The 12,924-nt window shown below is 37.1% G+C and overlaps 1 protein-coding gene across 2 annotated transcripts in view; it reads right to left on the minus strand.

Annotated features, from left to right (window-relative positions):
• The window catches only part of LOC122401966, a 114,990-nt gene that overhangs the window by 73,305 nt on the left and 28,761 nt on the right, over positions 1 to 12,924 (minus strand). The gene's annotated exons all lie outside the window — the stretch shown is intronic.

The following is a 12,924-nucleotide window of genomic DNA, read 5'->3' on the forward strand; positions in this document are numbered from 1 at the left end:
ATAGCAATTTAGGAGATGTTTACTTTTTTTACTGAGGTCCTCATTTTACATATTAGGCTCATAGTGCTCGTAATATGGAATACTATATTTATATTTGAAGAAATAATCGAGCTAACATAAAGCTGATACACTTATCTTATTATGTATAATATTGGACTTAGACTGCGATATTTTCTTAAATATTCTTTTACGAACGCGTGTTGCTTTGGAATTCGGGCATATGCACGCTAGTTGCGACAAATGACAAACGTAATCGATTGCATTAATCGCCAATAGAAGGCAAAATCACGATTCTTTAACATTGCGGTGCTTCAAATTAGAAACGTATTCGATATTAGGGAAACTGACCCTACGAATTAAATTTGAATATCTATAGTGACTGTCAAAAGTATCTCTTAGATTTAGGATTTTTTGATCCTCGAACGCGCACGTTAAATCGAAACGGTTAAAACAATATGGCGCCTGCAACAAGGGGGAAATTTCAAGATGGTAGTACTGTGATTAAAAAGTTTCAGGACCAGCAAAATGCAACGCAAACTACTTATTCTTTGATATTTGACGAGTCTTTAAATATTACGAATGAAATTTGAATATTTATAGTGACTGTCAAAAGTATCACAATATTTAAAATTATTGGAAGATATATAACACTAAGGTCTCGTATTTGGACGTAAACAAATGAACATAAACATTACGAATGCTTATTTGTACAACTTCCGAACTTAACACACAAAATACAAGGAAAATTTATACAAAATGTGGAGAAATGTACGAAGAAGTTCTCTAATTGAAGCTACACATAAGACTTTATCACAAAGAATAGAACTTTACGTTGCAGAAGGTAGAATGCATTTAATTTAATTATTAATTATATTGTAACACACAAGAGGGAAGTTCCAAGATTGTACTTACTCCGATTAAAAAGTTCCAAAACCAATGAATCAATGAACCAGCGACCGATCGAAATGATTCTGTACAAAATTTCAGTTTCGAGACAGAGGCGTCGAGGATAAGTTTTGATGAGATTTCTCGGACGATTCGGTCGGGTCGTTACATCGATGGGGAAAAGGGACGAAGCTATCGTATGATAAATCGTTACGTCTTCGCGCTCCTATTACGCATTTCATGCCATGAATATTGGACCGTCTCCTACTGCAAAGAGCTATAAAGCATGTCTCTGAGTAACGTTTACGATGTGAGAGAAATCCATCTTTCCGCCCATAAATCGCGTTTTCATGATAGTAATAGTATTATCGGAGAGTATACGCGACACGAAATCCCGACCAATAGCGAAATAAGCTTTTCATAAAATGTCTGATCGTTAAACTCTATCCAGAGATATTGTTACGTACGCTATCGTTGCATAAGTCACCGGATACAAGTGATGCTGAATTATGGCATTATAATGGAGAACCGAGTTCGAGAGATGATTGAGATTACTTGGTCACTTAAAGCAACGCAGTACTTGCTCATTTAATAATTCATAAGCGTATAAAGAACCAAAACGTAACTTCTTTTTTTCAGAGACGAGATAGAATTTATAAAACAGAGAGTTAACAAGTTAACTCGTATTTCACATTGTTTCATAATATCGCTCCGTCCTTGTCCTCCATTTATTAAGCGTTCCAGATTATTTAAATAATCGTTGAAAAGATTAAAACTTTTTCAGCTCTTTGAATCGCATTGAAATCTTCTTCCTTTTCTATCGTAACTTTCTATGCGCTGGAACTTTGATACAGATTCGGACAGTCTATTTTACGGGGAATTTATGTAGCAGTTCAACTCGCAGACCTCTTGGTAGACCAATTACGATAAATTCTCTAAAGAATTCCGTGCCGAAACTTAGAGAGGCAATGGTCTCCATCTGCTATCCAAGATCCTCGTACTCGCGGTCCCTTGCGACCTCGACTTACCTCTTTCTCCGTAAATGGAAACACTGAAAGGAGCCAACTTTTTATTTATCGACCCGAATTTGCTACGTTTTTATTGCCAGGAAAGAAAACGGCGACGTTCGAGGCCAGCTCGCGAACATTTCGTTGCCTGGCGAAATTCGACGCAACCTCCGCAATTTACATTTCATTTTCTAAAACCTAAAATGACGGTGGAAAGTTTATTTTTCAATGTCACGATTTCATATAAAGAAAACAAACAAACTGTATATGAAGAATAAAATTGTTTCATCCGGGGATTCGTTTTTCAAAAAATCGACTTTAACCCTTTGCATGTCGAGTGTGGCTTTGGATATCAGTTTTTATCTCAAGAGCTCCTTTGTCGAGTCCCACTCGATATATTTTCAAGTCCAAACCAATAGATAACGAGTGATAAACACGATCGTTTAGTTGGAGAGCCTCGTTTCATCTTCGTGGATCCCGAAGGAAAACGCAAGGATTGTACAGTTTGCTCAAACAGAAAAATACCGAAAGAAAACCAGGATTGCATCCTGGGAAATTGTTTCATACGCTTGAAAATTACAAAATACAACAATAATGTGAATAAAACAGATATTTAATTTGTTTAAATTGCCCTATTTTTTAATTAACGTAAATTTCAAATAAAACACTTAAAAGGGTTAAACGTTCATCGCGTATGCGTGTGATAGAGCACAGAGTTGGGACTTCAGCGCAAGTAGAAATAGTCAATAGTGGACAGACACGTAAGAGCCACTCGAATCCGACAAGTTTTCAAAACTTCAAATACAGTGTAATTTTATATAATTCCAATATTTTTGTTAGCTTGCGTCCAAATTAACGTTACACAAATTAATAATAATCAACATCCAAATAACAAACGGACTCGTGTCAAAGTTGGTGCTTTGTTTTGTTGTATATTAATTTTCAACGAATGTACGAACGTTCGTTTCGAAATATCTTGGGGCCCTTCATCGTTTTATATATTTATTTATTTATTCACGGGATTAAATACCTATTAGTACAGAAAGAGATACAAGTATAGAAGATATATGGTTGAATATAATGGTTGAAAACATCGATCAAACCAATCTGCAGTATTCGCGTGAATGAACAAATGATTATAAGGGTTATAGAAGCCATAAAGTGTTCGATGGTGTTCTATGTGAAATAGTTCAGAACGACGTAATATTCTGGAAGGAACACTGAATAACATTAATGATTGAATTAAACATTTCAATGATATTTGAACACGAAATCAGACCAATAAGTACCCTGTTAACACTAGAACTACCAAACCAGTCAAAATGACCCATTCGTAATTTCTAATAAAACCTGTAAAAAATTTATCTGACTGAATTTTTGGAAATTTACCGTAATTTTCTAGTGTTAACAAAGTTCCGTAGTTCTAGTGTTAACAAAGAGTAAGTAATCACTGACTGTCTTACCCTTTCCATTTGTCCAGATTGTCATGGTTGGGTGCTTCGTTTCGTCGTGTATTAATTTTCAACGAACGTACAAACGTTTCGAAATATCTTGGGGCGCCTGGTCGTTTAATAGGTTTATGCGTATATTTTAATCGACGAACGTAACGATTTGGCCCGCCCAAGGTTAACGGGCGCGTAAAAGCGTAAGTCTATTAAAATAATAGCGCGGTGTAACGAGTCGAGGCGAGGTCGTCGAACCAAATTGCAATGTCGATCGATTAAAAGGATGCGCGATTGATCGAACAGTTCTTCGCGAGTGCATTAGCATGGGCGGGGTATGGGTGTGTCGAGTCATACCGTACCCATACCTTCGTCCATTATCGATGACCGCGTTACATCGGTGCACTCGCGACCACCGCACCGCGTTTACTATGAACGCGGACCTGGACGGAGGCCGTGAAACGAAACGATCGCTCGGGACGATACGCGTTAATAAAAAATTTCGCGTTACAGCCGGTTGTAACCCAATAGCGGAATATACTCTTCTTCGGGCGTATCGCGATCGAATTACCATTTATCATCGGATCTCTCACGCCCGAGCGAAACGAATCTTACGCCCCGTGTTTCACCATCGAAATAACCTCCGGTTAATCCGTCGTGTAATAAGGTCGCAGCCCTTCCGGCGAACTAAGTAAATCGCGTTAACGAGTCAGCCAATGTCCTAATCGTATCCAGACGCAACTCTGGGAACTCTTCATCGAGTTACCCGGTGACGAGACTCGGTAACAAGGACGCACAGACACCTCGGTTCGTCAACTAAATTATTCAATTTTTACCCGTTCGTGTACCCTTGCGTGCGTGTACCACAGAACGCCTCTTGATCGTCGCAACGTCTGTTACTCTCGCGTAAAAATATAAAATTTAACAATTAAAGGAGTACCGTTCAACGGTTCGTTAAGTGGATACTCGAGAAAGTTTATAAAATACAATAATATGTCGTATTTGCTTCCTTCTCTGTGTAATATTTCAGTATAAAATTATTAAGAAGCTGAAGAATATGCAACAAAGTTATCAGAGGAATATGACGTTGGCAAATCAAGGATTACTAACATCGAACACAACGTCTATTTCGATACAAATTGGCAATTTTTTCCAGGACCCATCTTTCGAGATTCGATCTATACACGGATTTTTCGTGTGAAATCGCGCGAAACTAGTCGTCGTTTTGTGTTCCCCAGACGAGAGGCAATTATTCGTTCCTTTCGTTCTGTACCACGAAGATCTATAGTAGCCTAGTTCCGAGCCAAGGATCGGGCGTCTCAGTGAAAGCCATCCTACAGGTAAAAATCAATTCTGCCTTACGGTCGTTTTGTACCCCTGGTACTTTCTTTCGATATCGGTGCTCTCCACTGCTCCGGCAACGTGCATCAAAGCGATCGCTTTTTTCCTCAATTTTGATGGCATTCGATGCCTCTCGATATCACGAACTTGAAAATAGACGCTCTACCTCGGTGATTCGAAAACTCGACGATTTTATCGTCTGGTAGGCACCGGGACAAAATTTCTTAAGATTTTCCGCAAAACAGGAAACTCATATCTCTGTAACATTGTCTTTCCCGAGGCTCGTGATCGAGGAATTTCGTGAAAATCAATCTCACAGTTCTCTTTAAGGGGGCAAACCACTGTGACGGCTGAAAATACAGGCAATTTTCAAGAATTTTTTCGCCGTGACTATGAAACTTTTTCTGATAAATAATTAATGTTTTCGAAAGTACATTTCTTGTACTACTTCTCGTAAAAATTTCGTATAAAAATATTAATTATAAGATCGATCAGCTACAGTGGTTTCTTAAGGCGTTATTTAACGAAAAGTAATTCGACTTGACACGTGTTGATTTTATAATATTTTTCAGACCTTAAATTTTAGGTACACGAAAGGATTTTCGTTCTGAGATTGGACAGATTGTAAGACGGAATACGGAATTTCCTGCAATTTTTCGGACGTCTAGAGGCTGTAGAAATTAGGCGTGCATAACGAGAACCAGTCGGAAAATTATCTGGTACGCTTTCAGGCCCGAGGGTGAACACGTAAACTAATACTGTCGTGGAACACCGCGTGTGCTGCCACCATTATGCCCGATGCCAGTTTACCGCGATAGAAAGTTTGTAATCGGTACCGCGGTAGCGTTGACAGAAATACATGGCTTGCTTGTTTCCACGCGTATTTTTATTTACAACCACACCGAACCGTACGCAAAAATCGAAACCACCGACGGGATCGGCTTCAACCGCGATATTTTTCGTCGCGTTTAGCGGTGCACTGGTACGAGATCGTTTTGCCATGGATATCGATCCTACTCTCTCCTCCACCTTTTTTTTTTCACGTATTAATTATTGTACAACCTTAACGTTTCACGCGTCGAAACCAGAGCCGAGATTGGTTGCAAAATTTGCTCGCATTCGAACAATTTTAATATACAAACCTCACGCTCCGTTTCATTTTTACGATAATGCATTCAAAATTACATTTTATCGCGATGTTCGAAAGTAATTTGAAAATCTATAATTGTTTAAATTATACATTCGATTCTGGTTCGTTTCGTATTTATAATGCACGTGAAACAAGATAACGAAAGCAGAATTTTAATGTTTCCCCATTGCACTTGGCGAGTTAAAAGAATAGTAAAATAAATAACAATTTTCAAATTTCTTGACGGATGACGCTAAAAAATAGACGTCTGCAGACTTTCGAATTCTATGTTTTTCACGATGATAACAACTCGTGTCATTATATATAGTCGATTTCACCGCGAAAATTACGGAGCTTGTTTTCGTCCAAGAAAAGTTATTCGCTAATGTGCATTTATGAGCTCGATAAAATCATAGTCTTGTATACCTCGTAAAAGTTACTGTAATAATAGATTCTATTGACTTTCACGTGGTTCGCGCGGTTCTAACCTGACTCGTGTATTAAATTTGAAACTTCATCTAGTATGCACAGTTTACCGCCGTGGTTGTTACGTACAATGCAGAAGAAAGTGAAACCGAAGAAGGAAAATATTTATTACTGCTTAAAAATGTAAATTATGTGTTTTAACGGCGTGAAAAATAAAATATTATTTATTCCTTTAAATTCCTACGGAAAGCCTCAGTCATCCTAAACAATTTTAATAAAATTTGGCAATTAGCACGAAGAAGAAAACTATTTATTAGTGCTCATAAATGTAAATTATGTGTTCTAACAGTGTGAAAAATAAAATATTAAATTCGTAAGGAAAGCGTCAGTGATTCTAAACGATTTTAATAAAACTTGGCAATTGGCGCGAGGAATGTGAATCCGAAAAAAATATTTATTACTGAAATATTGCAATAAAATAAAAAATATTTATTACAAATATTTAATACCAAATATTTGTTTAAATTCGTACGGAAGGCCTCAGATTCTAACCGATTTTAATGAAATTTGGCAGGGTGATGGGTCGATATCTACGATACGAGTAACCATAATTATAGCCGCGGATAATCAGCCAATTTTCGCTGTAAACAGTACATATAATAGTTGGAGAAAACCGCGTAGTCAGACATATTCATGCAATGGAACGTTCAGCACGAACAGTCGTCCCGGCGTAGCAATTATACGCCCGCGAACTTTTTGTCTTGGATTCAAATCCCTGCGCGGGGATTTTATACAATATTTACAGTACGTTAATTATTTTGTTTTAATTATTACAAACAAAGCAACCCAGGTAGAAATAAATACATATATATTCCTACAATTTGAAATGCATGCATTGTATTCGACGAATACGTCTGACTGCTTGGTTTTCCCAAACTTATATACACACTGAGTTGGTACGAATGCTCGTAGTGGTTTCCGGTAGGCGACTTTTCATGACGCGTATTTTTTCTAGTCTGGACGAAACAAAAAACGACACATTCAGATATTCCGAAATGTTCTGTTTCAACGTGCTCGTATTTGCAATTAATAGTTAATTTTATTTAAGCTAAAATAATATAATAAAATAATCAGAATATTCCTTTTAATATAATAAAATAATTAGAATAACCTTTTGAGAGGATGTTCTTTTAAAAATTATCTTATAATGATAACTGCCATGGATAATCTTTTAAAAATTTGTTTATATTGCAACCTTTTTTTACTTTTGTAAAAATTCTAACAAGTAAGATTTGATTTTTAATTTTACCCCACTTTCCACAGGAATATTTCAAATAATATTCAAATATTATAATATATGTACAGATTATTTAAATCTAAAAATTACCCTATAATAGAAGAAGCCTGGAGTAACCTTTTTAAAATCTATTTATTGTCATTGGAACTTTTAGGTTTTGCTCTTGTAAAAATTCTAGTAAGTAAAATTTGATTTTTAATTTTACCCTACTTTCCACAGGAATATTTCAAATAATATTCAAATATTATAAATATATGTACAGATTATTTAAATCTAAAAATTACCCTATAATAGAAGAAGCCTGGAGCAACCTTTTTAAAATCTATTTATTGTCATTGGAACTTTTAGGTTTTGCTCTTGTAAAAATTCTAGTAAGTAAAATTTGATTTTTAATTTTACCCTACTTTCCACAGGAATATTTCAAATAATATTTAAACATTATAAATATATGTACAGAATATTTAAATCTAAAAATTATCCTATTATATAATGGAACTTTTATTTGATTTTTAATTTTCCCCTATTTTCCCCGTGATTATACGCAGTAAAGAGTGATTAAATCGCCGAAGGACGAAGTTCAAAAATTTGTTGCCGTTAACCTCCCCTCCAATTTCGTCTGTTATTTTTCCAGTTCCGCGAACGTGACGAAATTAGTTGGCGTGAAATCTGGTTGGACGTTTCCTTCTCCGGAGAGTAATGCTCCTTATCTAGTATTCGGATTATGTACAATATAGTTACGAAGGCTAGCGAGTGCCGAGGATGGACGTAATATTAACGGCGAAGCTTTCCGAGATAATGCAATTTCTAGCGTCTGACAAGATTTTCGGTGCTGTCAATTATCGAATAAAGCGACACCGGGGCACTACCTGTCCTAAGTACCGCGCACCTCCGGAGGACGTTCAACCTTGCTCGATAGATAGACCACGGATTCACGTGAATTTCGACATCGCGACGGGTTTTCGTTCGTCGTTCCCGCGCGCGTTGAAATCTGTCGCTTGAAATCTATCCGCCGCCGTCGTTCTGTCGCGCGTCACGGCCGACGGATTCGCGAACGTCGAAATTGCAATAATTTCGATTCCGCTTAATTTCCGGTCGATAGTCCAATTTCTAATTAAGCGTATGGATTCCCGAACTCTACGCATTGCGGCCGGTCGATCGATACCCCTCATAATCGGGCACGTTCAATTTCGATGGGGGATATTGGTCGTTGGTCGTTCGACGGAATTTCTGTCACGGATCGATCGACGAACTAATAACGGTAACGACCCGCGGCGGTCGTTTCGTCCAGAAAAGAAGTTCGCCAACTTCGGATCCACCCCTCGCGATATTAGAGTGAAATTGTACGTAACACCGAACGAATTATCGTTCTGATGCTTCGACGGACGGTCCTGGTATTTCTGGAGGATTAGGTATCATTTTTACTCACGGTACATCGACTGCCAAACATGTTTACCTAAAATGTTTGACTCGTAATTTTTAATATCTTGATATCCGAAAATACAGTAAAGTAAATTATAAATTATAATTTATGGAGTAATAATATTACCCTCGTTGTATATTTATAATTACTTTTTGTTCATTTTCATTTTAATTCCAGGTATAGAAGAAGAGACGTGGTAATTTATAATTTATAATTTGCTGTAATAAAATTGTAGTTAATTATCGAAATTAAGTATGCTACAGGGGAAATTTTCTTGCAATCTTTCATCACAGTCATGTAGGGCATTAGGGACTGTCTTATAGTTTCAGAGATATTAGCAAACATATGACAAATGAGAATACCTTTTAATACCGTTTTTAGGTCAAAATGAAAAATAGCAATGCAATTAGTTTCGTAGGTATTTGATTCGTACAAAATTGCAGATCGTTTGAAGTGTATCAATTGTCACACTTGAATAATAATAGAATAATTGGAAATTGATTAAACGTACCGTCACTTATTCAATAATAAAATACATCTGTATCAATAATTCCTACCTTTTCACTCATTCGTCTTAGTTTTACTTTCATGAAAAATATTTCATTTCGTATTTTTGTCTTCATCTAATAAATTTTTTACGCTAATAATTATTTGCAATAAAAATTATTGAAATATGTATGGTTGTAATTTTCTGGAATTTCTTCTATATTTCTGACATCGTTCCTAAAATTGCACACTGAAGTGTTAAATATACACTATTGAGGTTAGATTTCGAAACGAGTAGCTGCATCTTAATATTCACAAGTTTATATATAGTATCGTTTAAACTATATTTGTGCAGTTTGCAGAATAATGAGGTTGTTTTTGTGATACCTAGGTATTTTGGTACTAAATCATGAGGTCGTGAACAAAATTTTAATCTCTAGTTACTCGAAAGAAAACCAAAGTGAAAAAGAAAAGAAACAAAATGATGAAATTTTGAGTTATGAGATGTGCAATTAATCATCCAGATAAAATTGTAATCAGAAACGTTTTCATAAAGCTATCTAAAAGGAATACTATTCTATGAATAACAGACGAAGTATTAAGTAGAGAATTTTATTTTTTAAGTTATCATTGTTATCACCAAACTGTATGCATACCAATTTATTATAACCGTGTCAGTTTCTCGTCGTCCGCTAAATTATCGATGCAATCCTTTCGAAACTGGTAACAGGACCCCCGGACGATACGGCAGTAAGGAAGCAGAGTTTATCTGTTCCTGAGCGTTTCCTCGTCTTCCAAAGGAATAAAGACGCCGAAACGAAAAGGCTTTCAGCGATATTTCACAGTCTTTATTCGCCAAGCGATTAAATTGAAATATGCGACCGACGACGAATAGAACGAGCCGGGGAAACGTATCGAACGACGGTGCCCGCCTTTTCTGCGAGATTACGTTCCTTCGAGTCGGCAAACGAACAAATCCATTGGGTATCGAAATAAAAAGCCGTTTCTGCGGGGCTCTCCATCCCCGCCGTTCCTCCGTCCGTTTGTCTATTTATCCGTCGCGATGCAACAAGATCTTTTCGCGTCAATAGATGATAGACACGATCCGCCAAGGACGATCGGCAACTGACCGGGGGGGCTCTGAAAAGAATCTAAAGAGCGAAAGAGCGGATGCAGAGCCGCGTATCTACCTGTTTCATAGATTCTACGCACGGTATATCGGTTGGTACGCAGCCACGACTAGAAGAGTTATTCACCCCGAATCGATCCGACTGATTGTCGAGCCGATGAAAGCCGCCCTAAGTAGTTAATTGGTCTGCTGCCCCATACAGGCTACCCTCCGCCACTCTTTTCCGCGTTCCCGTTTCCATTCCCATTCTCGTTCCCGTTTCCTCTCCGTGAAGAGCAATAACTGATAATTAATCCGTACCCGTTGCATCGCGCATTAATCGGATCACGGAAACGGAAGAACCGTATTCTTTTCGTCTGTTCGCTTTCTTCGGGGTCGCGATCAAAAGCATTTGCCGTTAACGAGACGTTTCAACGCCTGTGCCTGCATACAGACGTTGAAACAATGGATGGAACGACCTTAACACCAAACCTACCGACACTTCGCGTACACCCATTTCTACCATGACCGGTCAAATGACCAGTCCTTCTTTTTCTCTTTCGCGAGGCGACGTACTTCTAATTTTTGCATCGTGTGTATAGAAAGTTGTGTTTTTATGTTCATTCGTAAGAGATCAGTACTTTAACTTCGTGCAGAAAATTTACAAACAACGTCGAAATTTTTTAATTTTCGGATAGGGGATAAAACGTCCTTCAGAATGAATTTTGTATTATCTATAAAAAAATGGCATGTCAATTATGCAAACACCCTGTATACAGATTTTAATTCATTTTAAATTAAATAGGCAATTTATGGTCCAGTTTTATCGTACACTAGTCGTACGATCAGTAGGAATTGCTGAAACTTCTTTGGATATGTAGCGTCAAAGTAAATTGCAAAATAAACATAGAAGATGGCATAAATTATAATAGCTGGTATAGTCGTTGGATAGGGGATGAAATGCCCTTTAAAATGAGTGTTTGCACGAGTCGATAGCGTAATTAGTTCCGAAGATATGAGGATTTTAGTTTCAAATCGATGCGGTGGCTAGTTCCGGAGATAGAAGGGTTCGAAGCGTTTGTTTACGTTTCATTGACGCGAGGTCAATGACCGCGCGCGCGCGTGAAAATAGTGAACAGTGGGTAGTAAATTCTTGGAAATACTACAACTTCCTGGTCACGACTGTCTCGACTCACGTGCGAGCGAGAGGTCCGACGCGACGCGTCAGACGAAGACAGCGACAGTCGAATTAAAAAAATTATCTTTCACTTAAATTGCGATATCTCGAAAACGAAAAGTCGGATCGACAAAAACCAAAAGCCATTTTAAAGAGGAAGCTTCACTGCTGCCAACAGTGTTCCAATTATAAATAAAACACTAGTAGTTTCGGAACTGCACGCGTCTAAAGTTTAACTACTTTTAATACGCGTTGTTAGACTGTTCTAAGATAGTGGAAACTGAAGATTCTCTCCTTCCATCTTTGCTATATTATATTTCCCATTTACATCGGAAGCTAACCAAAATTTGATACCAAATTTTGTCCAGTTCTTTACAAAAAAATATATAAATCGTTCAACCGGTCGTGGTAAGCAAGACTACATATTTTTCTCAGAAAACAAACAATAAGAATAAAAGTGAATATTGTAAAATTCATTGTACGTATATTATAAGAGAAGTCGTAAAGTTAAATGGCGCTAAAATAATGTTGTGTGTTAGAAATTCTAAACGAAATTTTAAAAACGGTCGCGATAGGTTTAATGTTAAAGGTCTGGGAGAACGAAAATGCTTTTTTCAAAGAAAGTGAAGATGAGCAAAGAAGAGTGAAATTTTTCTATTCGATATATCGAGTTGAAGTGAATACGAATGTCAATGAAATTTAATCAACATCGACATTAGATGTTTAAATTTTATTTAGAAATATTTATAAAGTGAAGAGCAACTGTACTTCTTGTCTCAAATGAAACTGTATGAGAAATCGATCGATGTATGCAAACAACTAAGAAAACTGAAGTATTCGCTTTTCGACTATCTAAATAATAAGAGACAAATTGTATACTTCCGATTTAACGATTACATTAACGTAGAAAAATGTCTGAAACTAATAGAAAAATGCAATTTCTATTACATTGAAAATTTACTGCAAAAATGTTGTTTCGTCTGGAACCGTATCGAAGATACAACCCCGCCCACGCGAGTGAAATACTGTACGTCTGAGAAAGCGTATCGTCCTGACTGTATTACGGTTATAGTAAAATATGACGGTGGAAGTTTCACGGTTTGAGGCAGCATCAGAAGTTCTAGAAGCGTTTATGCGTGGTAGTCGAATGAATAGGGAATCGTATACAAACATGTTGGAAGAAGTTCCGGAGCCATCGATCCATAA

This window comes from Colletes gigas, unplaced genomic scaffold (assembly GCF_013123115.1).
Source record: "Colletes gigas isolate AHSC1104 unplaced genomic scaffold, ASM1312311v1 Colletes_gigas_Sc00030, whole genome shotgun sequence".
In the NCBI taxonomy this organism is placed as follows: Eukaryota; Metazoa; Arthropoda; class Insecta; order Hymenoptera; family Colletidae; genus Colletes; species Colletes gigas.